Consider the following 26,327-nt stretch of genomic DNA (forward strand, 5'->3'; position numbering starts at 1 on the left):
ACCAGGCAGACCAAATTATTTAGTCCTTATTTCCAAAACAATACATCATAATGGCTATTTACACAGCATTTACATCAGATTGGTTCTATCAGTAATGTAGATGATTTACTGCCTAGGTTATGCATAAACATAATGCCAATCCAAAGGACCTACACATGCCACGGAGGATTTCTGAGGGCTCCTGGGACCCACTCCCCACAGAAGCAAGGCAAGGACTGTGGCCAGTGTGACCTCAGCTCTCCACTTGAGTCAAGCCCTCTCCCCCAACAATAATGTCCATCACACAGCTCCACACAAATAGAACACAGACGCCTATGGCTTTTGTTTGCAAACCAAGATCCTCCCAAATCTGACTTTTCTCAAGGTTTTTTTTTTTTTTTAATGTTTCCTCTTTGGGGTCTTGAGGAAGTAAATGGTTTCATTCACAAAATTTACAAATGCCACCCCACACACCCTTCTCAGGGACTCTGAGACACACATGGGGCAAGTGCTCCCAGTTCCCAACCAGCCCCTGAGACCCAGTGGGCAGGACTCACAGAGTCTGGACTCACAGTCAGGACTCACTGACTCTGCTAGGCTCCGGGGGAGCATCTGTCGCACCTGACACCTGTTCTTAATGAAAGGCAAGGGCACCACCCCATTCATGGGCACGACAAGGTCAAACAGTTTCAGACAGGAGCAATCGTAAGCTTACTAAATGCCAAACAAGCTCAGTTGCACACAGGACCCCAAGGGTGTAGGGGGGAGATGGAGGAGAGGCACTGTGCTAACTCTGAGTTTGTGAAAATGGCCAAGATCAGAATTTCTCTGCAAAACCATCAACAGTATTTAGGCCAATATTTCCTGGCTGGAATTCACTCTGGGGGTGTGTTTCCCCTTTGATGAAATGTGTCCACTGTAGCTGTTTTTCTAAATATTTAATAAAAGTGGGAGCAATTGGCTTTCAAAAGACAACCCTTGCGGAAGCTGAGCATGGATGTCCAGTGCTTTGCTGTGAGCCTGCGTGTGCTGTTCTGTATCTGCCTCTTCATAAATGATGCTTTCTGTGTGCCAACGTGGTCTTTCTGATTCACATTTTCAACTTTTTCCGGGTGCTTCAAGTCCTGGCTGTTACAGACAAAATTTCAGCGAGCACTGTCCTACCTGGTTAGCTTTGGTTTTGAAGTCATGCTTTAAGCCCCTATGAGTCAGATCTTGATACTGAAGAGAACAAAGATGGGGTGGTGACTCTGTAATAACACCGTGTCTTCCCAGAGTGCCACAAGTGCTCCCTCTCGTCATGGCCCAGGAGCACAAGGGTTTCAGCGCACGGCTGCTGTGATGGGCTGTTGAGAAAAGATGCACCTGGAGGATGGGCTTAGCCTCTGAGGACGTCTAACCTGGGAGGGTGTCCACCCAGCTTCCCTACCAGAGACAAAGCTGAAGGCACAGCGGCTCTCACTTCACCTCAGAGTGGGGAACACAGCCTCGAATGTCCTCGATGCTTCAGCCACGAGTGTGGGTTAATTAGTCCCAGTGTCAGGGATCCTGGAGGAAAAGCTGGAAACAGGGGCACGCTCCATCCACACTCCCTAACAGCCACGTCCACGCAGCTCCTGCAGAAATGTCCCCTTTCCGTGTGGCGGTGGCTGATTCAAATCCAGCATCAGCAGATGTAAAAGTTGTCAACACTTAGCAGATGAGTGAGAATAAAATGAATCATCGACTCAAAACCTCTGCATGCAGACTTCATCATCTCCCTTTTGCAATGATCTTTCCATTATGGAAGGAAGTCAGCTCACAGCAGCAAGAAGCCTTGTAAAACTGATGACTGGGATTTGTACTGCTGGAAAGAAAGAAAAACAGGAAATGAGAGAGCTAAGCCATGAGCGCCATCCGAAGGAATGTGAGTGGTGGCGACGCACGATGCGCGTGCAGGAGGAACAGAGTGAGATTCGGGGCTTGAGCCGATGTGATCCCTCAGTACAGCCAAGCAAAGCACAGGGGCAGCCACACTGCGCGCTTCCCCGATTACAACCCTGCAAGGCATCCGGCAAGCAAGTGGCAAAAAAGAAAAAAAATGTTTTCCTCTCTGATTTGCATAACCTGCTTTTCCCCCACAGCCTGGGATGAACAACGCACGGGAGAGCTGCAGAATGCCCGCAGCCCCCTCCTCTCATTTCCCAGTGATTGGCTTTGCCGAATAACATCAGCTTCAGAGGCACACGGAGAAGCCCTCCTGAGTTAGGTTTCTCCTGATTCGCTTTTGTGACTCCAGAAGTTACAAGCAGCCCTGAGGAAGAAAATCTCTTGTCCTGGTCATCTCTCTGCACCCTGCGCATTTCAGTGTGGCTTACCTGACCCGTGTGACCACGTGAAGCTGTCCACCAGGCCCTCTGAGATAAGAGCAGTTGGAGCAAGGAGGACCCAGAGGCTGGCTAAGGCCCTGAAAAGTGGGCTTGCAAGAACCTGGAGGCACGGATTGCTGGGGAACTTTCCAAGCTCTGAACTGACAAGTTATGCAAAGTGCCTCTCGCTAGGACAGTGAAAACGCAAGGCCTGGCAGGCAGACAAGAGCACCCACAGATCTAAGCTGTCTTCCCGCCGCCTGTTGACAGTCTTCACTGCCACCATTGGGGGCTCTCAGGACGCTCACAGGGCTGTCACGAAGAATGTTCAGAGTGCCAATCAGATCCTGCGGCACATATCCCAGCAATTCAAACCAAGTTAGCCTTGAACGTGAAATAGCCTTACAGGTATTCTGATTCTTAGTGTGCTCTTCCAGTGTGTTACTGTCATTAAATTCCTCTAACATTAACGCTTTTCAAGCTTACAGGATGTCATAAAACTCCTCTCTGAGGAAACCCAGAAAGCTTCCCTGGACTACCAAAAATTCAAGTGAGAATTAAGATTCTTTAAAATGTTCAGGGAAAATGGAATTAAAAGATAAGTTTATTTTGGTGCAAAAAATTTTTAAATCCACACATAGTTCTTCATAATGCAACCTTTCCATGAATTTCTTAAAGACTCTATTCGTGGATTTCAAAAATTTCTTGCATTAAAATAAACTTTATGGGGGCTGGTGCTGTGGCGTAGCAGGTAAAGCTGCTGCCTGCAGTGCCGGCATCGCATATGGGCGCTGGTTCAAGTCCCGGCTGCTCCACTTCTGATCTAGCCCTCTGCTGTGGCCTGGGAAGGCAGTAGAAGATGGCTCAAGTGCTTGGGCCCCTGCACCCATGTGGGAGACCTAGAATAAGCTCCTGGCTCCTGCCTTCCACAGCTCCAGCCATTACAGGCAATTGGGGAGTGATCCAGCAGATGGAAGACCTCTCTCTCTCTGCCTCTCCTTCTCTCTCTGTGCAACTCTGCCTTTCAAATAAATAAATAAATAAATAAGTATAAATATTTTTTTTTGATAGGCAGAGTGGACAGTGAGAGAGAGAGAGAGAAAGGTCTTCCTTTTTGCCGTTGGTTCACCCTCCAATGGCCACCGCGGCCGGTGCACCGCGCTGATCCGAAGGCAGGAGCCAGGTGCTTATCCTGGTATTCCATGGGGCGCAGGGCCCAAGCACTTGGGCCATCCTCCACTGCCCTCCCTGGCCATAGCAGAGAGCTGGTCTGGAAGAGGGGCAACCGGGACAGAATCCGGCGCCCCAACCGGGACTAGAACCCGGTGTGCCGGCGCCGCAAGGCGGAGGATTAGCCTAGTGAGCCGCGGCGCCGGCTAATAAATAAGTCTTTTAAAAAATAAACTTGATCTTTTTATTCCATCTTCCATGAACCACTGGAAGTCCCCTTGGAACGGGCCACAGATGCTGACTACCGCCTTCCCACTGCCTGCTGTCTCCTGTGATCTGAAGGCCACACACAGCCAGCCTGCCTTCCATGTTTCCTCTGCTGTGTACTCCAGCTCAACCAATACTGCGCTGGAGGAAGTCTGCTCTACTCCAGGCCCTGTGATTTCAGAGATGAGCCGCGCAAGACGGATGAAGGACCTACTCTTGAGACACTGTGTGACCACACGAAGCTGTCCACCAGGCCCTCTGAGATAAGAGCAGTTGGAGCAATGAGGACCCAGAGGCTGGCTAAGGCCCTGAAAAGCGGGCCTTTGCCCACTGCTGCCTTGTAGAAGCCATGACTTCCTGTGCACCAAGCTCTGCACGAAAGGTGAGGTGGACAAGCATCACCCCAACTGATTGTTGCAGCACGTGAATTCCTGAAGGGCCACTTTTACTCCCAATATGGAAATGGAAAAAGAGGTCAGGAGGTAAGAAGTCAGTTTTAAGGCCGTATATACCTTTTGAGGGACACACCCCCAGGACGTCTCAGTTCTGACTACAAAGTCCAGACTCTGCTGCTATGGAGGCACACGAATGATGATGGAAAAGCCCTAATGATGAGGGCTGATGCTTACTGGGCAGTTATTGAAGCTCCTGGCCAAGTACCAGACGCTAGATGGAGAACAGGACTATTTATAATTAAAACAAGCAACCTGTGCGTTCAACCACAGTGTCACCCTCAGCCGTCCGGTGATGATAACCACAGTGTGCAGGAAGATGTGTGATGGGAGCTCTCCCTGCGGTGGGGGCGGGGGCGGGGGGGGGGGCACAGAAGCAGGAGCTCTACCCCTTACCTGCCACGTGCACATCAAGAACCAAAGCAAAAGGGACACACATGGAGCAGATCACACTGACCAGCCCTCGCTGACACCACGGAGCAGATCACACTGACCGGCCTCGCTGACACCATGGAGCAGATCACACTGACCGGCCTCGCTGACACCATGGACCAGATCACACTAACCGGCCCTCGCTGACACCATGGACCAGATCACACTAACCGGCCCTCGCTGACACCATGGACCAGATCACACTGACCGGCCCTCACTGACACCATGGAGCAGATTACACTAACTGGCCCTCGCTGACACCATGGAGCAGATCACACTAACCGGCCCTCGCTGACACCATGGACCAGATCACACTGACCGGCCCTCGCTGACACCATGCAGCAGATCACACTAACCAGCCTCGCTGACACCACGGAGCAGATCACACTAACTGGCCCTCGCTGACACCATGGAGAAAATCACACTAACCAGCCTCGCTGACACCATGGAGAAAATCACACTGACCGGCCCTTTCTGACACCATGGAGCAGATCACACTGACCAGCCCTCGCTGACACCATGGAGCAGATCACACTGACCGGCCCTCGCTGACACCATGGACCAGATCACACTGACCGGCCCTCGCTGACACCATGCAGCAAATCACACTAACCGGCCCTCGCTGACTGGAGTTTTGTGGAGAAATAACCAAATAAAAACAAATTCCCCACACAGAAACACACTCACCAACTAGGGGCTTTACAGAACCCCTTGGCATCTGTCAGTCAGTCCCTGCTAAGTCACAGAGCCACGCTTCTCGTGTCCAACACTGCCCTTGGCACTAGACCGAATGCTGCTGGATACGAGTTTGTCTCCAGGAGCCAGGCTCCCAAGCAGCCCGAGGTCAAATCCAACCTTCGTTAGAATCCCAGCAACGAGCTGAACATCTCAAAAGAAACAGACGTAGTAAATATTTGTTATTCGGGATAATTTGACGTTCAGGAGTCAAGTGGTTAACAGCTGGCTTCCAGTGGCCAAAGGATTCCTTCACTTCCTTACAGGCATTGTTTGCTTTTGAAAAAATGGTAGCAGTGTATGGTCACATCTGAGCCACCAAAACAACAGTCATAATATTCTTCTTTCCCCTCACATGACTGGGATGCTTATTTGACAGCTGCTAAGTGATGGGGACATGATTAATCTATTTTCATTTAATTAATAAGCAGGAAGACTGATGGAGAGGTATCTCCCATCCACTGGTTCACTCCCCAGATGCCCACAACAGCTGGAGCTGTGGCAGGGCAAAGCCCAGACTCCATCTGGGTCTCCCGTGTGGTGTCAGGGATCCAAGTACTTGAGCCATCATCCGCTGCCTCCCAGGGTGCACATCAGCAAGAAGCAGAATAGTAAAGTGGAATAGCGGGGATCCTGATGAAGCACTCAACGTGGGATGCGGGCATCGCAAGCAGATCTTAACCACTGCCTCAAAAGTGATTGAGAGAGAGAGAGAGAGAGAGAGAGGCTTTCATTATTATTTGTTTCTGTGGCCAGCGTGATGGAGAGCCTGCCGTGTGCCAGGCACTTTGCTGAGAGAGAAAAAGATGCCTGCAGACGCGGGGTCATTCAGTCCGTGAAGGCTGGCTGCAGGCTTCCCTATGCCAGATACGCATCTTGCCCCAGCTCCCATTTGTTATCCACTCGCCCCTCTCATTTGTGGCACCAATGAATGGTCCTGGCCGCAAATGTGTAAACAATGGCTATTAACCACGTAAGTACACACTTAACCACTCGTTTCCTCTCCTCAGGAAAATAATTCTTCTCTTCTCTATTAACAAACTGCTTTGCACCAAAGTAGTTTAGAGATGAGCTGAACTTAGATCTGAAAAATGTCTTGCATGGAGAGTGGGAGAAATGATACTGATTTCCAGAAATACGAGATACTAGAAAATCCACTCACACGCCTTCAGACCTGAGCACCTGTGGGCCTCATGAGGCAATTATTAAAGAATTAAAACCACATTCATTTTCAAGACTTTTGTTACAGAATGGACAGTTTTACTCCAGCTTTAGAAATTACATCTGCAGTTATATTACTTAATACTTCCATACATTTTCTCTAAGAGATGCTTGTACTCATTGAGATATGGACTATAAAAACAAAGGAAGTGTAGAGTTTAAGAGTTTAAGTTATGATAAAAAATTAAAATCGTATGCTAAAAATAGGAGAGCTGGTAGCTGCACGTCCCCGTTGCCTTCTTTAAATTACTGTCCAATCTGCTTCACACTGGCACAGTAGGTAATGAATACAAACGCCCTGTATTTGCAGAGCATTTAGGTTTTTATTTGCAGTACTAAGGGAGACGAGGTGCCCTGGCCAAACCAAGTAAATTTGGAAGACTGTTTTCTTACCTTATTGAGGTAAAATAAATACACACAAAGCACATATAAGGGTATGCATCTGGCCTTGCAATTAAGACGCCGGTTAGGATCCACGCCTCAGGGTACCTGGGTTTAGACCCGGCTCCCTGGGGATGCCAACTTCCAGCTAATGCACTCTCCAGGGGGCAGCAGCGCTGACTCAAGTAGTCCCTGCCGTGTTCTGGGAAGACCTGGATTGGGTTCCTGGCTCCCCACTTCGTTCTTCGCCAAACTCTGGTCATTCCAGTCATTTAGGTATAAAACCAGTAGCTTGGAGCTGGCTCTATCTGTCTCTCTCTACCTCCCAAATATTAAAAAAAAAAAAAAGGTAAAGTGCATTATTTCTGAGGGTAGAGCCTGGTACATTTTTCTGCCTGTGCCATCACCACCCACAGTGCAGCACTCCCATAGTTCTCCGTCAGGTCTCCAAGTCAACAGCCAACCCTACCCACCCCTCCACACACACACACACCCGACCAACTCAGGGCAGTCAGTGTAGCAGAACCCCGAGCACTTTTGCCTTCTTATCATGGTTGTGTTGTTTGCTATTGTGTGAACCTAAACACACACATTTGTGTATGCTTCTGTTGACAGATCCCTGGGAGTTGCTTTCAGCTTCTGTGTATTATATGAATGAAATATTTTACATAAAAAAAAGTTAAGGGGGCGGCACCATGGCTCACTTGGCTAATCCTCCACCTTGTGGTGCCGGCATCCCATATGGGCGCCAGGTTCTAGTCCCGGTTGCTCCTCTTCCAGTCCAGCTCTCTGCTGTGGCCCGGGAAGGCAGTGGAGGATGGCCCAAGCCCTGCAGCCACATGGGAGACCAGGAGGAAGCACCTGGCTCCTGGCTTCGGGTCGGCGCAACACCGGCCGTAGCAGCCATTTGGGGGGTGAACCAGCAGAAGGAAGACCTTTCTCTCTGTCTCTCTCTCTCACTGTCTATAACTCTACCTGTCAAATAAAAAAAAATTAAAAAAAAAATTAAGGATCAATGAGATAAAACAAAGTACAGAATACTCAAAATACAAAATAGCTAAATAAAAACAGAGTCTGACGCTGGCTTTAAACCCCCACGTGAGCTATCCCAGGTCCCATAGGAGAAGCAGGCCTCATCCAAGCCACTGAGAGAGGGGACTCTCATGGGAACACCTGCCTTAAGGTGGAATCCGCATTCTCATGTCAAGGAGAAATAAACCTCACTCTGCAGAAGCTGCAACGCAAATTGTCCATCTTAAAGTACAGTTCAGCGTGGAGAAGGCAGAGAGAGCACACTGAGGGTCTGCTTCTCCAAATTAGACCCTGCAGGTCTGCAGTCCCATTTTGAACTTGCAGTTGGTCCTAGAGACCTCATCTCAAATTTAGCTCAAGGTTCCCCAGGCTGTTAGTCCTCCCACAGTTCCAGGGTAAACAAATGTAAATTCTTTCTGACAGAACTTGTTTTCAACTACAGCCTCAAAAATCCTCACATATGTACACCACGAAACACACAGGGAAGAAAGCATGGAGCCAGAACCAGCAGCAGTAGACCCACAAAGACATTCTGGATTGGAAAATAAAACACAAATTATAAAAGGAAATGCCTCAGCAAAATGAAATTAGAAATTAAAAACATGAGGAGAAAAAGAGAGCTCTAAAGAACAGCACCAGAGGTGGGGAACTAGAGCCTGCAGCAACAGAACGTGTAACAATCACAAATAGGGGCCGGCGCCGCGGCTCACTTGGCTAATCCTCTGCCTGCAGCGCCAGCACACCGGGTTCTAGTCCCGGTCGGGAGAGGGAGAGAGGCAGGGGGGGAGAGGGGGAGAGGGGAGAGGGGGAGAGAGGGGGAGCAGGAGGGGAGACAGGGAGAGGGGAGAGGGGAGAGGGGAGGGGGAGAGAGAGGGGGAGAGAGCTCAGAAGACCCCAAATCAGCCAGGAAAGGCCATCCGCCTGTGCCTGAATGGCAGCGACTCCGGCAGCTGGCATCTCAGTAGCAGCCGCCGGAGCTGCAGTCGGACTCCGACAGAATCTTAGGTACCTTAATCAACTCAAGATTACAAAACACGGGCAAGACATAGAGCTCTGGAATGAATCGAACAGAATCTGCCTCCAGCAGACTGCTATTCAGAGGAATGCAGAAGTGGCATCCAGGCCAGAAGCGGGCCCTTGGCCTTATGGGAAGACACCTGCATCCTACAGCACAGTGCCCGGGTCTCACACCCAGCTCTGCTTCTGACTCCGCTTCCTGACATGCAGACCTCGTGAGGCAGCAGAGTTGGCCCAAATAACTGGGTTCCTGCTGCTCACATGGGTGAGTGGTTTGAGTGCCTGGGTCCTGGCTGCAGCCCCAGGCACTGGTTCTTGAGGGCATTTGTGGTAACAGTTCACTAGCTCACTCATTCTCTCTTCACTCCCTCCCCGCCTTTGTCTGCGCCTCTGCCTCTCAAATACATTGAGGGAGAGAGGGAGAGAGGGAGAGAGGGAGAGAGGGAGAGGGAGAGGGAGAGGGGGAGGGGGAGAGGGGGAGAGAGGGGGAGAGTGGGAGAGGGGGAGAGAGAGAGAGAGGGGCAGATCTCCTCCAACTGCTGATTCACTCCCGATCTGAAGTGAGGAGCCAGGAGCTTCCTCCAGGTCTCCCACGTGGGTGCAGGGGCCCAAGGACTTGGTCCATCTTCTACTGCTTTCCAGGCCACAGCAGAGAGCTGGATCAGAAGTGGAGCAGCCAGGGACTCAAACTGGCAGCCATATGGGGTGCTTGTACTACAGGCAGTGGCTTAACCACTGTACCACGGTGCTGGCCCCTATCCTAGATGGTTGACATACATACTTCATCATCAAACAGAAAGCCAATCAGTACCTCTCCCCTCTCCCAACAAAGACCTTAGAACATTTACTCTTTCCTTTAGTTTACATAGTATTTTCTATTTGTTTTTGTTCTTTTTTGTCTTAAATGCTTTTGTTTTATGCAGCCACTATTTGTTGACATTTGCTTGCCTATTCTCAACATTTATTCTACATCCTTCTTTTTTCTTATATCTCCCGACTGAAAGCATTCTTCTGCCTATAGTCAAATTCTCTCTCCCCCTCTCCCCCTCTCCCCCTCCCCCTCTCTCTCCCTCTCCCCCTTCTCTCTCCCCCTCTCCCCTCCCCCTCTCTCCCTCTCCCCCTCTCTCTTCTCTCCCTCTCTCCCCCTCTCTTCTCTCCCTCTCTCCCCCTCTCCCCCTCTCCCCCTCTCTCCCCCTCTCCCTCTCTCTCCCTCTCCCTCTCTCTCTCCCTCTCTCTCTCTGCCACTGCCTCTCTGTCATTCTGCCTTTCAAATAAACAGATGAATCTTTAAAAAATAAAAGATTCTAGGGTAAGTAGATTATAAGTAGAGTTCAAAACAACCAGAAGGCAAACTCAAGGAGATCAGAACATACAGAAAAGTAGGCGAGGAAAAAGGGAAAAGATGGAACAAATAGAAAACACAAGACAACAGAAACAAATCTGGAAATAGTAACTTTTATTATTTTATAAATTTTTTCATTTATTTATTTGAAAGCAGGGTGACAAAGGGGGCGGAGGTAGATTTATTGATTGATTTTCCATATGCTGATTCACTCCCCAGATACCTGCAATAGCTGGAGCTGGATCAGGCTAAAGCCCGGAGCCAGGAACTCCATCAGGACCTCCCCTGTGGGTGGAAGGGCCTCACGTACTCCAGCCATCATCCACCGCCTCCCATACACATTAGCAGGGAGCTGGATCAGGAGCGGAACAGCAGCAGTGCCTTGAACTGGCGCTAAGTGAGTTAAATGTTTTAATTAAAAGACACAGATAATAAAAGTTAATTAATAAAAATTCTAGCCATATGCTGTTTTTAAGAAACAGTTTAAAAATATTAAGAAACAGAAATTCTGAAAGTAAGAGAATAGAAAAGATTTATTGAGCAAGTATTAATTTAAAAAAAGTTGACATATCTATGTTAATACTGAACAAAATGGGCATTAAGGCAATATAACTCTCAGAAACTAAGAGGGTAACTAACACATAAGAGAGAAAAACTTAACACATGGGAACTTACAACCATTCCAAATGTGTAGGTACATATAAAAATAATTTAAAAATGTACTGAAACAACCATCAACAGAATTATAAAAAAAGAAAATGAAGAGTAGACCCACACAAGTATAGCCCGTCAATCTCTCACAAAATCAGTTCTATGGAGGAAAGATAATCGTTTTCACAAGCGATTCTAGAGTAACTTCTATATTTTGGTGCAAAGAAACAATCAAAACCTCACACCTCATACAAAATCAAATTCAAAACAGATCTTAGGCCAGGGCTGGTGCTGCAGTGTGGCGGGCTAACTCCGCCTGTAGTGCCGGCATCCCATATGGGTGCCAGTTCCGGTCCCAGTTGTTCCACTTCTGATCCAGCTCTCTGCTGTGGCCTGGGAAAGCAGTAGAAGATGGCCCAAGTGCTTGGGCCCCTGCACCCACGTGGGAGACCCAGAAGTAGCTCCTGGCTCCCGGTTTTATATAGTCCCAGCTCCGGCCTCTATGGCCATTTGGAGAGTGAATCAGTGGATGGCGACCTCTCTCTCTCTAACTCTGCCTTTCAAATAAATAAAGCTTAAAAGACAGAGATGTTAGGTCTACAGGTAAAATTTAAAATCTCAACAGTTTCCACTTGCACAGGAAAACATAGGAGAAATTTCTGGGACCTAAGATTGAGAGAAGCGTTCTTAGACATCACAAGCACATTTCACAAAAGAAAAAAAATCTATAAATGGAGTTGAATCACATTTAGAAAAAATGAGGTTAAAAAGCTCATCTCAGAAGACAGCGCACTTTGAGCTTCAAGTTTTGTAACATCCTCAAAACGGCAGAGCGGCAGCTATGGTGAACGGCTTAGTGGTTGCCCCCCGGGTGCTGGTGGCAGGGAGAGGATGAACATGACTGTGGGAGGGAAGCAGGGATCTGAGAGAGGAGGAGGACAGAGTTCTGGGCCTCGTGGCAATGAGTCAGCACTGCAGAGTGGCCCCCATACAGGTGCGTGCCCGGGCATCACACCGTGGTCGGCGTCTGGGCTCAGACAGTGTGCAACAGTCACTGTAAACTGGGTGCACAGGCATGCAACTCCCTAGCAGTCTACTGTTTAAGACAAAACATACCAGTAAATTCAAGAAATCCACCACTGCGGGGGTGGGGGTGGGGTTGTTCATGTTCCTAAAAGAAATAACTCAGACAAAAGGAAATGTACACTATGATACAGAACTCAACTAGCATGCTGTACCCTTTTACAATACACTTAAATCATTCAAACACACCTGTCTCCACATAGCCTCACTAGCAGCAGAAAACAACTATCAACAAACCAAAAAAAAAAAAAATTGATTAAATATCAATCACATTTCCTAGCCACATATAATCATAAATAAAAACTGAAAAAGGACATATGTCTGGAAGTTGAGACACGTTTATAAACATGTAAAGAGCCAATTAAGAAATCATAATTACATTAGAAGCCACTGAATGGCAATGGCATATAAAAACAGGTGTCCTGTGCCCAAAACTACCTACAGAAAAATCCTCAGCTTTAAGAATGATAGGGGCCTGCCGGCGCCGCAGCTCACTAGGCTAATCCTCCGCCTTGCAGCGCTGGCACACCGGGTTCCAGTCCCGGTCAGGGTGCCGGATTCTGTCCCGGTTGCCCCTCTTCCAGGCCAGCTCTCTGCTGTGGCCAGGGAGTGCAGTGGAGGATGGCCCAAGTACATGGGCCCTGCACCCCATGGGAGACCAGGAGAAGTATCTGGCTCCGGGCTTTGGATCAGCGCAGTGCGCTGGCTGCAGTAGCCATTGGAGGGTGAACCAACGGCAAAGGAAGACCTTTCTCTCTGTCTCTCTCTCTCACTGTCTACTCTGCCTGTCAAGAAAAAAAAAAAAAAAAAAAGAACGATAGGAAAAACAAAAGCTGAATATAAGCAATCATGTATCCATTTCGAATGTAACAAGACAAGCTACTGGAAAAACCTACAGAAGGCAGAGATAAAAGGTAATAAAGACAGGAACTAACAATACTTAAAGCAATGATTCAATGGGCTCAACAGAAGCCAAAGTTCATTCTTTACCAAAAATAACAAAACTGGGAAATGGTGGCAAAACTGATCAAGAGAAAAAAAGAGGCAAGAGGTACACAGGAAGACAGCAAGAGGACTGAGTTGGGGAGGATGTGTAGGCGCAGAGACCGCAGACATTAGAAAATAAAATGAAATGTGTTCGACCTCTGTGCCAATGAAGTTGAAAGTTGGATAAAACAGACAAGCATATAGAAAAATATAACCCAGACAAATTGCCTGAATGAGTGGAAAACCTCACATTTTTTCTAACAGTTTACTAACTGCAGAGGTGAACAAATCATTCTAGGAATAGCCTGCTTCTTTTCCTGCTGGCTCCAGCAGAAAAAAATGCCAGAGAGGAAGCTGATGGCTTCTAGCTGCGGCTGTATGCCAACCGCCCAATCAATCAGCGGGGTAACAGGATAATAGAGTTTGCCTGGAGGAGCCTCACGGCATCGGAGTCTGTGGCTGGACTGCAGGAGCCAGGTGTGCAGGTGCCTCAGCTTCCAGCACTAGCTACACCATCCGTAGGGAAGACGTTCCTTAATAGGGGAGATGGGCAGATTCTGTTGTCACCCAAGGGCTTCCAGACCAAGCCAGCAATATGTACACCACAGCTATGCAATTCTGAGACCCACCTGGCACTGAACAAGCTTCCCCACAGTGAAATGAAGGCATCCAAGCTTCTCCACACACACAGGTACAGAAATCATCCATCATTTAGATGGCTGATTGCAGTGGAATGGAAAACGATGTGCCCTAAACCTTGGCTATAAGCCTATAAAGACTTCTCAAGAAATAATCCATAACACGGTAAAAACAAAGCAGACTTTAAGCGGGCATTTGGCACAGCAGTTAAGATGCACTTGGGAATTTTGCATGCCATTATGGAACAACTGGATTTGGGTCCCAGCTTCAATCTCAATTCCAGCTTCCTGCTAACACACATCCTGGGAGGCAGTGAGGGTGGCTCAACCACTTGGGACCCTGTCCCCCATGTGGGAGATGTGAACTGAATTCCTTGGTCCTAGGTTCAGCAGGGCCCAGGTCCAGCTGTTGCAAGCATTTGGGGAGTGAACCAAGGGATGGGAGATTTTTCTCTGTCTGTTTCTCTGCCTCTCAGATAAATACATCAACACAATTGAATCATCTGGGCTTAAGTGAAATTTCACTGCAAACTGTAATATTCAATTTTCCACACAGAACAATTCATTTAACCGGTAGTCCCCCCCCCCATCCCATTTTAAAACAAAACAATAAATGGAGAAAAGAAAAAAAAAATACAGAAATACCTAGACAAATCTGAGACACAAACCACATCAGAAGAGCTGCAACTGTTGGTTAACATTGGACACACTGCATCATTTTCATTCCCAGTGAAGGCCCTTGGAGTTCTCATCGATACCTGAACAAGGGCCACAACTCACACCCGCAGTCTCATCAAACAGGAGACAAAAGCCATTAACAGAATCAACCGCTGGTGAGGAAAATTCACACAACACAAGAAAAATGCTTTGTTTTCTGGCTGTTTATTTCTCTGGACACCACATTGATTTCCATGCTAGCATATTTATGATTTACTCATTGTTTACTTACCCTCCCAGCCCTAAGGAACGGAGCTCTATTTCAGGTAAATACAACAAAGCTGTGCCAAGAGTCCTTCCCAGGAAGTTCCCTCATCCCTGTCTCAGCTCCTGGAGTCACCCATCCATAATGTCACTCATTATGTGTGTCCTGCCTCTACACATCCATCAACATGGGACGGAATGTTTTATCATTTTTATTGTCCAAAAAGCTAATACACTAGACTTACAACGTGTAACATTCATTATTTTAACAAGCAAATATTGAGAATCTGCTCTACGCAACGCATTTTGATAGATGCTGTGTTGAATATTTTTCACCAAATTGAAAAATGAAAGTGGCACCATCTAGCAAATTTCAGAAGCAGAAAATCTCCCTATTAATTCATTCTGTAGAGCAAATCTGCATTGATCTGTTTACTTACTTATTTATCTACACATTCACATACGAGAAACACGCTCAGGCCTCCCAGGAACGACTCAGACTTTCTGTGTCTCCATCAAGATGACAGTAAGGAGAGCATCCTCGAGCTGCCAGTGGAGCGGGTGCGGCACCTGAAGCACTTAGGACTAGGCCGGGCATGGGGTGGCTTCTGTGCATACTGACTGCTGTTTGCTGTTTTCCTCCACGGCCTCTAAGGAGCATTCCCGGAAGCACCCGTCAAGGGTGCTCGTGTCATATTTGCAAGGTGTAATCCCAGAGTAAGGAGGGTAAAACAAAAAAGGAGTAAGGAACTAGGAGCGTGAGGTGAACCGATGTGTTTCCACATGTGGGGACCACTGCATAACCGGCTGCCCACAGAGCAGGGGACACTCCCAGCTGTCACTGACAATTTCCCAGAGAACTACAGAGGAGGACCACATCTTGGGGTGGTCCATGGAGGGTAGGAAGGAGGGAAACCATGTTCCCCGAGACCCTTCCAGCTCTCACTCTGCAATGAGCATGCGTCATCTGGTACACCTGTTCAGGTGCCAACACCTGGCAAGTCTGAGGCCCTGCAGGAAGCCAGATCCCTCACTCACCACTACTGGCTGCCATCCCCATCAGCTTGTCTTACCTTCAGCTGGTTGCCAGCCAAGCTGTAGAATGGGGACCCAGAACAACACTGAGAATCAAGCCTCGTTTTCACAGCTCTCAGCACAGCGCAGCTGATCGCAGCAGAGTGTCCCGACCAGACAAGCAGCTGGGTCCTGGGGCTGCTCCTCACTAGCTGTGCAAGTCGTCTAATCTACCTGCCTCTTAGTTCCTCCATCTGCAAAACGGAAATGTTACTACCTGCCTCAGAAGCTGCTACTGAGGATGCATGAGCCATAAAGTAATGAGAGCTGTGATTGTCACATAAAACCTCAATAAATGTTTACTAGGAACATAATTATCACTGCATATCACTGAGGGGACAGGGAAGGCCCACTCAGACCTCAGACAGCAGAGAGCAGGACCAGTCTGCGAGGAACACATCATGGTCCATAGCTGCACGGGAGAATCAGCCCGAGTCAAGACCATGAAGAACTGCTTCAACAAAGAGCCTGCAGAAGTGATTCCAAATCCAGCAACGCACCCCCCTCACTTGCCTGAATTGTCCAGAAAATCACCCACCCACAATTCCCATGTAACAAGTTTTTTTTTTCTTACTCTTTATTTGAAAGGCAGTGTTACAGAGAAAGAGAGTTGGAGAAAGAGATCTTCCATTCACTTGGTCACTCCCCAAGGGGCCACAATGGACAGGGCAGGGCAGGGTCGGGCCAAGGCAGGAGCCTGGAGCACCATCTGGGTCTCCCATGTAGGTGGCAGGGGCCCAAGCATTTGAGCCATCTTCTGCTTCTTTTCCAGGCCATTAGTGGAGATTTGGATCATAATGCAGTATATGGGATGCCTGCAATGCAGGCAGGGGCTTAACTCGCTGTGCCTCAATGCCAGTACCCATATACCACATTTCTTTTTTTTTCAAGATGTATTTATTTATTTAAAAGACAGAGTTACAAAGAAGGAGAGACAGAATGAGCGAGTGAGCGAGTGTGAGAGATCTTTCACTTGCTGTTTCATTCCCCATATGGCTGCAACGGCCAGGGTTGATGCCAGACTGAAGCCAGAGCCAGGAGCCTCTTCTTAGTCTCCCACGTGTGTGTGCAGGGGCCCCAGCACTTGGGCCATTCTGCTGCTTTCCCAGGCACATTAGCGAGGAACTGGAATGAAAGTGGGGCAGCCAGGTCTTCAACTGGCACCCACATGGGATCCTGGCACATGTGGCAGCTTAGCCCACTGTGCCACAGCACGGGCCGCACCTCCATGCGTCTGTTTCCCTGACAGATTCTACCACAAAAGCAGCTTCTATGCCTTTGCCTGATTTCTTGATATCCTATTCGGAAACATGTCACCAGAATCAATATGCATTAGCTCAGAAGTCATAAAATCCTAATTCATCCAGACAAGACTGAGTCATACACGGGGTTTAAGACTTGAAGTGATGTTCACAAAACACAGTGAAGACAGGGAGATGAGCACCGATGCCACTGTGGAGTTATTGATGGTGGACTGCATATGAGATGTTTAAATGTTTAAAAGTCACCTTTCTACAGCCCACGATGGATGTTTCCTCCCAGCTTGTTGGAGGAATCAGTGTGTCTATTGTTTGACATCAAATCATGCATGCTATACAAAGGATCTATTTTACATGGAGACAAAACAGAATCTTTGAGTTTTTAAACAGTGCATAATTCTCCTTAAGCAGAGAAAGAAAAATAAAAGGCATCAACTTCTTCAACTTTCTGGATTTGCCAGAGATGTTGTTGTTGGTAGGATTTTACTCTTCTTTCCCCTCCCTGCTTTCGAATGCCTTCCGAACTTGAACTGAGCCAGCCTAGAATTAATGGGGATACACGAGGAGCAAGAAAAAGCTCGTGTTCATTTTCTTTAGATTCTAATGAGCTACAACACCGAAAGGCTTAGTTCAAGCTTAGTGTATTAACCTTCAGTCAACACAGTGTCCTGAGCATATGGTGCAGCGACACAGGCTTGCAGTTTCTGCACAGGCTTAATCAATGTTCTCAGTGTTACAGGCTTCACAGAAGTATGCCTGGCGACGCCAGTGGGATGCCCACTGCTCCACTTCCGATCCACTCCAGCTTCCTAATGACCCAGGGAAGCAGCAGAAGTCCCAAGTGCTTATGCCCCTGCACCCATGTGGGAGACCCAGAGGAAGCTTCCTGGCTTCAGTCTGGCTCACTCCTGCTGTTGTGACCATTTGGGGAATGAACCACTGATGGAAGATAAATCTCTCTCTCTCTATCTCTCCCTCTCTCTCTGTAACTATGACTTTCAAGTAAAGTAAATAAAACTTTTAAGAAAAAGCATCCATGCAGGCTGCTGCCTGCAGTGCCAGCATCCCATCTGGGCACCGGTTCAAGTCCTGGCTGCTCCACTTCTGACCCAGCTCTCTGTTATGGCTTTAGAAAGCAGTAGAAGAAGGCCCAAGTCTTTGGGCCCCTGTACCTGTGTGAGAAACCTGGAGGAAGCTCCTGGCTCCTGACTTTGGGTGGGCACAGCTCCAGCCATTGCAGCCATCTGGGGAGTGAACCAGTGGATGAAAGACCTCTCCCTCTCTCTCTCTCTCTGCCTCTCCTTCTCTCTATGTGTAACTCTGATTTAAATAAATAAATCTTGAAAATAAACATCTGGTGGAAATTTCGGATTCCTGTGCACTGCATACACCTGGAGTGTCCTTGGTGCAAAGTCAGCATCTGTGTTCTTAACAACATCCCAAGTGATAACCGTAGTGCAGGTAATCCATATACCACAGGCCGAACAAACGAATAAAGAATATAAAACACACTTGTGGTCCGAGGCAAAGAGAAGGGGCACCTGCTTCTGCACAGCTGTGACACAGTATCTCCGACACCAAGTAGCTGGAAGTTTGAGAATACCTGAATTTAAGGGCCTAACTAGCCAGTGTTTGCCCCAAATTCACTGGAATTCATAGCTGCCTAAGACGTAAGAAAGTGATTCCTTTTTCAGTGCCCCTCACATCCCTGTTGATAAACTCACTTTTCTAGCAATGAGGTGATCAGGAATACAAGGTCAATCCCCCTGGACGATTTTCCTCACGTGTGCATCCATCTCTGCTACTGAGGAAGAAGTGACCACAGATCCGTTCTGAAGATATTCTCGGACACACAGGCAACGCCTGTGCGAGGAAGGCACAGTGAATTTAAAGTGTATTTTGCCGTGAATTTGGATGCTGTATTTCCTGGCCATTTTCTTCCAGCATGAATTTTCTACTGAGTCTTTCCATCTGGTACTTTAACGATGTTCCAGGGTGATCCTTGCAGCTTGAAAGTAGCCGCAGTGAAAACCCACAGTTGGATGAGATGAATAAAGATCCAGTACTCTCGACATAAATGTAATGAGCAGGATGGCTTCTGGGCAGAATGGCTGCAGAGCAACTGTGCAAAACAGATTTTGCCTCCACACTAATTCCAATTGATTGGTATTGGCGCCCTTGCAGGATTTTATTAGGGCTGACTATGGGGCCAGAATTCCCAAGGAAGATTTGCACCTGAGGAGTAGCAACTCAGCAGAAAACAAGATACAGCTTTAATTGTTCTGTATTTGAAAGGCAGAAAGGCAGAGGGAGAGATCTTACACACACTACTTCTCTCTCCAAACTCTGGGAAAACCAGGACTGGCACAGGCACAAGCTAAGAACTTGGAACTCAACCCAGATCTCCTATGTGAATGGAAGAAAATCAAGAACTTGAGCCATCACCTGCTTTCTCCCAAGGCGCACATGGCTGGAAGCTGGAACCAGAAGCAGGCTCACCAGTGTGGAATGCAGGTGCAGTAACTGGCACCTGAAGCGCTGCGCCAAAGGTCTGCCTTGGTTTTTAGTCACATTAGTGAGCAAGACACCTGACTCGGACACACATAAAACTGGACCGGGGTACAAATGTGAGGAGTCCCAGTGGCTTCTCAACGGCTATTCCCATGAGTGAAATATCACTAGTATCTGAACTGTCCCAAGCACAGGAATTAACGTTTGAGGTAAAAAGGCTTTGGATAACCAGTTTGGTGTTCTATCACATGGATGGAAAAACATGAGTACCTACTGCTGACTTCCACAGGATGCTGTCCACAACATGTGTGTGGAGATCAAATCAGCACTCCCTCTGCCCACAGAGAAACGAGGCAAGGGAAGAACAGTGGTCAGCAAACAGAGAGAAGCACTCACGGGTGAGGGAGAGAGGGCTAAGGAGTCAACTTCCCTATGCATTCCTGTATCATTTAAATGCCAGCAAAGAACAAGAGAAATAGTGGTGTCATTGCTGTTGTTGTTCAACCCATCCATTCTTCAAAACATGGTTAAGTATTCTTTCCTCCATGGAATTCTCCCTAGTCCTTCACATTAGATGTGATCTTGTAATTTTTCACTCCTATAAAGCATAGATAGGGATAGAGTTAAATCTTAAGAGGGTATTACTATTGCTCTCGTTACAGTTGTGGATCTAGGTGAACTTTCCCCCATCATCTGTTCAGATACGTGCACTCTTGCAGATAAACGCATGAGAGATTCCCTCTGTTGCCCGCATTGCTAGTTCACATCTCAGCAGGGAATAGGGCAGACCATGGAGAGCGAAGCACCAAGGACAGCCAAGTGCCCCTGCTCCTTCTGATCTACGCCTGGCACTTCTGTTCTGCAGCACTGATGATGAGGAGACTCCGCGGCACGAGACAGAGGTGGGTGTGTTTGCTCTGGCTTGGTATTTGGATCTTGGCTGGGAGAAGATGCAGCTGGTTGTATGTTTATTTCATTTTCTTTCCCCGCTTTAAAGGAGAAAACAATGTCAGCATGTTCTTTGGCAATCAGATCTCCTTGGCTTCATTACTTTTCCTTACTAACACAGAAGGAGTTATTAAACCCCTTTTATCTTTGTAATCTCTCTTCTAGAACAGTGGTCAGCTAACTACAGAACTTATGCTAGTGCCCAATCTTTCTCTCTCATGCTGCAAAGGTGCAAACTTTAACTTGGTAAACTTTGTCAGCTTAGCACCAGGCCTAGGATTAGGATTTCTTGATCTAAGATCTATCATGTGGACAAGGATACAACAACTTCCAGTAGCTGCCTCCTAAACTGTACTGTTAGTATATATACTTCTTTGTGTACATATATACATGTACACACTTCTATGTTTATTAGGGAAAAACTTCTAGCTTGTCCATATTCTCAAGATGAAACAGGCCAAGCAACTGCCTATTAAGCCAAACCTCGTTTGTTTTTGTGTGTGTGTGTGTGTTTTTAATATTTTGATGGCCAGTGCTGCGCCGATCCAAAGCCAGGAGCCGGGTGCTTCCTCCCGGTCTCCCATGCGGGTGCAGGGACCCAAGCACCTGGGCCATCCCCCGCTGCCCTCCTGGGCCACAGCAGAGAGCTGGACTGGAAGAGGAACAACTGGGACTAGTACCCGGCGCCCCAACTGGGACTAGAACCCGGGGTGCCAGCACCACAGGCAGAGGATTAGCCAAGTGAGCCACAGCGCAGGCCCAGTCAAACCTCTTATAAACAAGCTCTGGAAACAATTTTTAAAAATCTTCCTGAAGGCACTAAAAGGAAAAAAAATCAGGCAGATTCTTGAAAGGACTCAAACGTGGAAGAAGGAAACGGTGCTCAATGAGTCTCAGTTCCTGTCTCTGTCTCTGTCTCTCTCTCTCAACTATTAATTTGATTTCACTCCACAGGGCCATTCAAAGCTCCCACAAATCTCACTGAAAAAATCACATCTTTTAGGCCTGAAGAACCATAGGACAGGCTGGGGGACATTTACAATAATGGAAAGCAGAGACAGAACCAGATGCTGTGTCCATGGTACCCTCACAAATAATGGCAACAGTTGTCCATGTGCTAAGTCACGTTCCCAAAAGTCATGATAGGCAGTGCTGGGTTCCAGTGTACTCATAAGGGGAGATCTAAGCAAGACAGAGATATTGCTGTGTCACTCCCTCCTCCTGCTCCAAGCAGTGCAGCATGGAGAGAAACACCACCCACAGCAGAAGCAGAAGAGTCAATCCCTTCAACTCGCAACCTTACACCAGACCCACCACCATAAAATCCAGTACCAAACAGGGCCCTGTAGCCCCCTGTTTCCAGTCCAGCCCCTGCAGACTTGAACCACTGGACTCTCCTATGCCAGCAGCCAATGGACCTCCCCACTGCTTTCCCCAACCACTAGCAGACAATACAGCCAGACTCCAGCCACTGCGGTATAGGAGAGGAAAGGTAACTTCAGGCTTTGCTTTGGGATGCAGAGTTAGTTTCCATGGTGACACCCAGCATCACATAAAGCCCAAAGATGCCTACCCACACACTACTGCTCCCAGACAGAACCATTAGACTTGCAGTGGCGGCAGGTAGAGACTTGCACCCCAGTGGAATGGACCTGTTTCTGTGTGCACTACTGTCAGCTTCATGAGGGCCTAACATGCTCCACTAAGACCGAACAGGGATTGCTGACTGTGAGACTCAGCTGTTACCCAGCTTAGTGTCAGCCTGAGTGACCACAGGGCTGCCTTATCACCCACCGCTCCACCTTCACCAGACCAGAAAGTCACTGTATCTTGGGACTCAGTGCTGGGCTAGTGAAAACCCAACAAACTGTAGATGCCAACATTCCCAGTCCGGAGGTCAGTGCCTGTGGAGGGAGTCTCTGGAATTTCCCAGTTCCAAGTGAAGTCTCATGGCCCCAGGGGATTGCACTTCATTCCCGCCATCATCACACATGGCTGGTTGTACTGGCCCCAGGCGTGATCCAGCACGTGCGCCCTGCTGGCCGCAGGATTAGGCTCATGGGCCGACCCTAACTCCACGAGAGGCTTGCACAGAGAGACTTCTGTGTTTCAGAATCATCCTCAGGTCACACTGAACAACATTCCAGTTACGGAGGTGGGACGAGACTGGGCTAGGGGCACCCTATAGCACTGAAACAGTGCCAACATACCCATAGTGCACTTGGGCAAACCTCACCGTAGGGTATCATCTGGTGCTAAAATAGTAGGAGGCTCAGAGAAAATAAGCTGACTGCTAAGAATTTCTAGAATGGTGCAAACAAAGCCAGCTGAAGACTGAAAACAGACTTAATCCTTCAAGGAACAGACAGCTCAAATGCTAGTAAGCCTCAAGCACTTTCAAGGAACCATTACTTCTAACAAAAGAAGATACCACAAACCCACCACCTAGAAGCTGATATTTGCAAAGTCCCTGATGAAGAGATGAAAATGAAAATGGTAAGGAAACTCAAAGAACTTCAAGGGAACACAGAAAAATAATTTAACACGAATAGAGAAACTTAACAAATATATGGAAGTAATTCTGAAAGTCAAACAGATACACTCTAACAAAAAAAATAAACAGATAAAACTGTAAAATACAATAGAAGTAATCAAAAGCTGAACAGGTCAAACAGAAGAAAGAATAATTGAACTCAAAGACAAACTACTTGAAAATATAGTCAGAGGAAACAAAAAGAAAAAAGGGTCAACAGGAATGAAGGAGGTTTATGGGAACTTTGGGACAGAATTAACAGACTAAATAACCAAGCTACTGGGATTCCAGAGGGCCCTGAGCATGCACCCTCAATGGGACAATAACAGAAAACTTCACAAGCTTAGAGGAGGATACTATGGTCCAGGTAGGAGGTACAGAAAGGTCAGAGGTCACCAATCAGATTTAACTCGAGCAAATGTACTCCAAGACATATGATATTCCAGCTCCCCAAGGCTAAAATTCGTGCAAACATTCCCAGAGCTGCAAGAGAAATTAAACAAGCAACACAGAAAGCGTCTCAACTCACCTGACTGCAGATTTCTGGGTAGCAACTTTACAGTCCAGGAAAGAAGGGATGACACTTTCACAGTACTAAAGGAAAAAACAAAATCAAGAATCTGTACCCAACAAAGCTATCCTTTAGATATGAATGGGAGATTTAAAAAATTCCCACAGAAAAGTGAGATAATTCATCATACACCTCCAGGCCTATCTTGCAAGAAACGCTAAAGGCAGCTCTTCAGGTGTTAACGAATAAGGAGAAAACAGAAGAAGGCAGAACACTCTCTGGAAAGGCCAACTGTACCGGCAAATTCAGATGCTCTGATATTGTGAACATGGAGAATGAACCACTCAGATCTTCAGTATCAAGATAAAAATGAAAAGCAATAATTGCATTACTATGTTAAGAGATGGACAAGAAAATATGTAAAATGGGTCATAAAAATTCAAAATGCACAGAGAAATGGAGGAGTGCACATGGAAAGTTCCTTATCAGTATTTTTTATTCTCTTTCTTATTTATTTTTATTTTCCCATATTCCTAACAAATGTTAAGCTAATATCAATTCAAAATAGCTTGTAATTACAAGTACATGTTTTTGTAAGTCTTTTGGCAACCATAAAACAAAACTCTATGATATACCTACCAAAAATAAGAAGCAGCCGGCGCCGCGGCTCACTAGGCTAATCCTCCGCCTTGCGGCGCCGGCACACCGGGTTCTAGTCCCGGTCGGGGCACCGGATTCTGTCCCGATTGCCCCTCTTCCAGGCCAGCTCTCTGCTGAGAGCTGTGGCCCGGGAGTGCAGTGGAGGATGGCCCAAGTACTTGGGGCCTGCACCCCATGGGAGACCAGGATAAGTTCCTGGCTCCTGACATCAGATCAGCTCGGTGCACCAGCCACAGTGCACTGGCTACAGCGGCCATTGGAGGCTGAACCAACGGCAAAGGAAGACCTTTCTCTCTGTCTCTCTCACTGTCCGCTCTGCCTGTCAAAAAATAAATAAATAAAATAAGAAGCAATAAACCAAAACACAATACTAGAAAAAATGGTTTAACCACAAAGGAAGATTGTAACAGAAGGAGAAATAAAGTAACTACACTAAAACTAGAAAACATGTATCAACATGGTGATAGTAAAACCTTACCTACCAATAACTACCTTAATTGTAAACTATTTATATTCTCCAATCAAGGTATTTAGAGTGATTACATGAATTTAAAAAAAGAAGACCTAATTATATGCTGTTTATAAGAAACTCACTTCACCTGTAAGGACAGACAGGGACTGAAAGTGAAATGGTGGCTTACTATGTTCCACACAGATGGAAAGCAGGAGCTGGCACACCTTCATCATACAAAATGTATTTTAAATCAAAAGTAGTAAGAATGACAAAGAAGGTCATTATATAGTGGCAAGATGTTCAATTTAGCGAGAGGAATTGACAACTGTAAACATGTACACACCCAATATTGGAGCACTCAGCTATGTAAAGCAGATATTAATATACTTAAACAGAGAGATAAGTTCTAATACACTAACAGGAAGGGAGTTCAACACCCCACTTTGGCAGGGGAGAGATCACCCAGACAGGAAATCAGCAGACTAATACCAAAGTACACACTTACGTCAGCACGACCCACCAGACACCTACAGAACATGTCATCCGGCAGCTACCCAACTGCTTTTCTTCTCAACAGCATAGGGAACATTCTTCCAAAACCTGGAAAGCAACATGGCAGGACCACGGGAAATAGAGCATCGGAGAAGGAAATATCCAAACTCTCTTCCTAACTCTCTGCCCACCCCTGAACCACACACGCAGCAGACAGCAAACCCAGCTTAGGAAGAAAGAGCTGAACTTGAGCCCCCAAAGCTGCTGTCTGAGAGACAATGCTTGTCGCTCCCCCTCTTCATGGAGGAACGACACAGGGCCCTGCCTAGGCTTCCTATCCGAGTCACGGCACCATTATGTCGCTCCCCCTCTTCATGGAGGAACGACACTAAACCCTGCCTAGGCTTCCTATCCGAGTCACGGCACCATTATGTCTCCTAGGCTTCCTATCCGAGTCACGGCACCATTATGTCGCTCCCCCTCTTCACGGAGGAACGACACAGGACCCTGCGCTGTTCTTTTGTCTGCTCGGCCCTTCCCGGGTTTGCTGCTGGTTCTTCCCGGGTTGGCTGCCGATCCTTCCACCTCCGTGGAGGGGCGGGCCCCCCTGCCACTTTCCCCACTTCCGCAGGGGAGCGGCACACCGCTGGCCGGCTCTCTCGGGGCTGCTCAGGTGTTCCTTCAGCTAGATGTTCCTGGTGCATGTTGTCTCTCTCCTCCTTTATAGTCCTCTTCCACCAATCCCAACTCTGCTACCCACACACCGAGTATGCTGCTCTCCTCCAATCAGGAGCAGGTCCTGCTGTTTATTGGTTGAACTGGAGGCAGCTGTGTAGAAGCTATTTCCTCCTCTCCCAGCGCCATATTGTGGGAGAGCAGATGCATAGAATAAGTCTTAATTCCAGTAACAGTCTAGTCCGAGTTGCTCCCCACAAATGCTTGCATTTTGCATTCAAGGTAGACGGTTGCTTAGAAAAGCATATTTTAACATTCCTATGAGGACCATAACAGCATGCAGACACTCCAACACACAGCACTACAATGTCCAGGATGTAACCAAACTCACTGAAACACAAAGATGCAGAAATACATGATCCATAATCTCAAAACAAGAACACCAGCAGAAAACCATTCTTAGATTATTTATCTAAATTTTAGAATCCAAAAAACGACCTTGTTTAGAACTTAGTTTATTAATTTGAAATGCTAAATTATATAGAGGGAGGGAA

At 47.3% G+C, this 26,327-nt stretch overlaps 1 long non-coding RNA gene across 1 annotated transcript; it reads right to left on the minus strand.

Annotated features, from left to right (window-relative positions):
* LOC149124463 (uncharacterized) lies at window positions 1-25,838 on the minus strand. Its single transcript, XR_016215172.1, has 3 exons — window positions 25,112-25,838; window positions 23,511-23,575; window positions 1-1,825 (listed from the first exon to the last, which is right to left on the minus strand). It is a non-coding gene; the product is annotated as an uncharacterized LOC149124463 (long non-coding RNA).
* Window positions 25,839-26,327: the final 489 nt, after the last annotated feature.

The sequence above is a fragment of the Oryctolagus cuniculus genome, chromosome 10, assembly GCF_051225735.1.
Source record: "Oryctolagus cuniculus isolate XC-2025 breed Fujian yellow rabbit chromosome 10, ASM5122573v1, whole genome shotgun sequence".
Classification (NCBI taxonomy): Eukaryota; Metazoa; Chordata; class Mammalia; order Lagomorpha; family Leporidae; genus Oryctolagus; species Oryctolagus cuniculus.